At 37.1% G+C, this 3,044-nt stretch overlaps 1 pseudogene; it reads right to left on the minus strand.

Moving 5' to 3' along the window:
* Positions 1-330: 330 nt before the first annotated feature.
* On the minus strand, positions 331-2,166 carry LOC142401805 (odorant receptor 131-2-like; annotated as a pseudogene).
* Positions 2,167-3,044: the final 878 nt, after the last annotated feature.

The raw sequence follows: 3,044 nt of genomic DNA on the forward strand, positions 1-3,044 counted from the left end.
AACAGATAAATGCCGTATAATAGCAATGTGAGTAATGCGTCAGGAAAAAAATTAGTTTGATAAGAAAAACTGAAATTAATATGGTTGTGAAATTAAACGAGAAATAGATAGCAATAATGTGGATTCACACAAATATTAATATTATGCATATGTGCACTTTTGTTAAAAATGGGAAGAGGAATCTATTGAACTGACTAAAATCCTGAAAAAAGACCATTTGAGAAGTGAGAAATGCAACTTTTATTGTACATAAATGCTTTTACCTTCATTTTAGCCATTTTTCAGTTTTTATTTAAATATAATTGTATGTATTGAACATGTTGATGCAATGTGTTTGTTACTAAAGGCTTGTAAGTTAAATTGATGCAAATGTTTCTCAAAGTCATAAACGGGTTAAGGGGAAACTTTAGGCTTTCCTGAGATACCAGAAAGTTTCCTTCGACAGCATAGATTGTACATGAGGACAGGTCTGATGATCTGATCTCTGAGGCCATAGATCAGTGCACTCAAACACCTGGGAAGAATGATAAAAAACACATAAAAAAAATTCTGGATGCGTATAAGTACACTAAAGAGAACAAGTTTTGAGACGGCAAATAGTAATGGGTTATGTATCGTTGAGGAGATACTGAAGCCCAGCTGCACCAGATGCATCAGCAGTGTGTTACGAGCCTTAAGAGCTGAAGCTTTGTCTGTGGAGGCTGACCTGGCTGCTATAATTACAACAATATAGGTGGAGGTGATTGTCATACCAGCAGAAACTAACAGAAAATAAGTGTAAGCTCTGTCATAATCGTAATATAGTGGTGTAAGAAACATGGCAACTGTATTACAAAATGTGTTCATCTGCAGAGTTTCTAGTTCTTCGAAGGGAAATTCTAACATTAAAATAACTCGAATAACACAATTTAGTAAACAAATAGCCCAAACCACAATAACAGCCACTGCTGTGTTTCTGATGGTGATGATGGAAGCATGCCTCAGAGGGTAGCACACTGCTACACATCTCTCCAAAGACATCACCACCAGTATCAGAGGGGAGATTTCATTGGTGAAATAGGCAAGCATGAATAAAACAATACATACAGGATATGTCAGAAATATTCTACACATAGACAATATGTACAACAACTGACTCAATACAAGCTGAACGGTGTCTGCAAAGAGGAGGTTATAAAGAAGAATGTAGCGGCAAGTTTCACGAAACACTGGTTTACTCCTCAAAGTGTACAACATGGTCCCATTAATGAAGAGGAATATACAGCATGGAACTGTAGTCAGAGTGGTATACAACACTCTCTCTAGGAACACCAGCCCAACAGTTGTGTTGGACATCTCACAGAAAACATTTAAGGAATCAGAAATATAAATTTGTGTATGTCACTGGACGACAAAAACCCTACAAATCCACTTTAGTCTGCTTTGTAAACACCGTGTCTTACTTAGTTACATCCAAAGCATAAACTCCTTCATTTACATGTCAGTGTATCAGCAGGCTGGAGTCTGTGTTTGCTTTGAGAAAGGCTGCTCTGGTTTACCTGCTATCACATTTCACATATCAGCTTTGTCCAAGTCTAGGTTCAGGTTAAGCATAGTTAACAGTTCAGTAACAGGAACTTTGATCTATTCTTTATATTTAGCTGTCAATTTCGTTGATAGACTAGAGAAATCAAGAGAAAATTTTGAATGTAAATGATCAACCTGTTGGTCTCACCAGAACACTAAAGCACAGTTGATATAGTTTGTGTCCCTTAAACACTTTAGATGCAACATATCTTAAAAACAAATAGTTGAAAAACTCAAACTAAGAAAGACTCGTCACCTGTGAAGATAGTTGTCAGGTCAGCTCTTGTTTCTTTGTGGGCAAAGCTGGTCTGCTTGGTTTACTTGACCCAGCATATAATTTATGAGCTCTCACCTGGAAACCTGATCACATGATGCATCATGTTGACATGGTTACCAGATCACTGATGGTTCATTACACCTCCACAGTCTATATTACTTTATTTTCAAAACAAATTGGTTTAATTGTTGTCACATTTGAAAAGATTTACTCTTTTAGTCGTTAGATCAATTACTGAATTTAAAAACTATGGAAACAACAGGTCGTTCCAAAGTGTAGAAGTGTTTTTCCTCAGACTAGTATGAATTTCTTCTCACTTTAGCGGTTCATTTTTGGAATTTTCTTAGTTTCCATGTCTTCTAATGAGTTAGATGGTGTTATTGTCCATGTAAAAGCTCTACTAGCTAAAAAGTAAAAGGTAGACTCCAAAGATAATCATTTCCCAAAAAGCGCACTATCAATGAAAGGAAAGAAAATTATTATTTTGTTAACTTTTAGGCTTCATTAAGATGCCAGTGGTATTCAGAACCACCCAAGGTCAAGTTTTTAAGTCCTCATAGAAGTAGATCTAAGTGTCCGAAAACTTCAGTCGGTTGGTTTTAATGTTTTAACATCTTTGCAATTTTTCTTTTTATGGATGTCCAAAGGAAGACGAAGGGCTGATTTTGTGTTTAACATTCATGTACAGTATATATTCAAGCCAATTTTATTTATATTATGGATAGATCATAAATAACCTGAATACTTGGAGCCCGAGTGGCCCTTTGCCAAGGCTAAGAGACAAAGTACCTCCTGAACGTCTGCTAGAAGATGTGAAAGCAACAATACAAACTATTTAAGGTAAACACAAGAAACTTGTGATAAAGAAAAAATAGACCAGACTCAGTGAATAATTCCCTATAATATAGATCAGTGAGCAGTTGCTGACCAACATGTCATTGGGGTCATCAGGTGGGAACGTCCTTTCAGTGTTTCGTCTAGTTGGGCCCAGGAGGGTAGACAGTGATCACTGGCGTCCCAGAGTCACTCCCCTAATGCCAGCCATCACTGCTCCTCACACCACAACAACCATCGTTTTTTTTTTTTCACAACCACAAGCTACCTAAAGGGATAATCACAGACCAATAAGCTGATGTACACAGGAGCTGGAGTGATCCTAGAGCTGCCTGGCTACAGAACAAGAAACAATACCAGGAGTAGT

Source organism: Odontesthes bonariensis, chromosome 16 (assembly GCF_027942865.1).
Source record: "Odontesthes bonariensis isolate fOdoBon6 chromosome 16, fOdoBon6.hap1, whole genome shotgun sequence".
NCBI classification, from domain to species: domain Eukaryota; kingdom Metazoa; phylum Chordata; class Actinopteri; order Atheriniformes; family Atherinopsidae; genus Odontesthes; species Odontesthes bonariensis.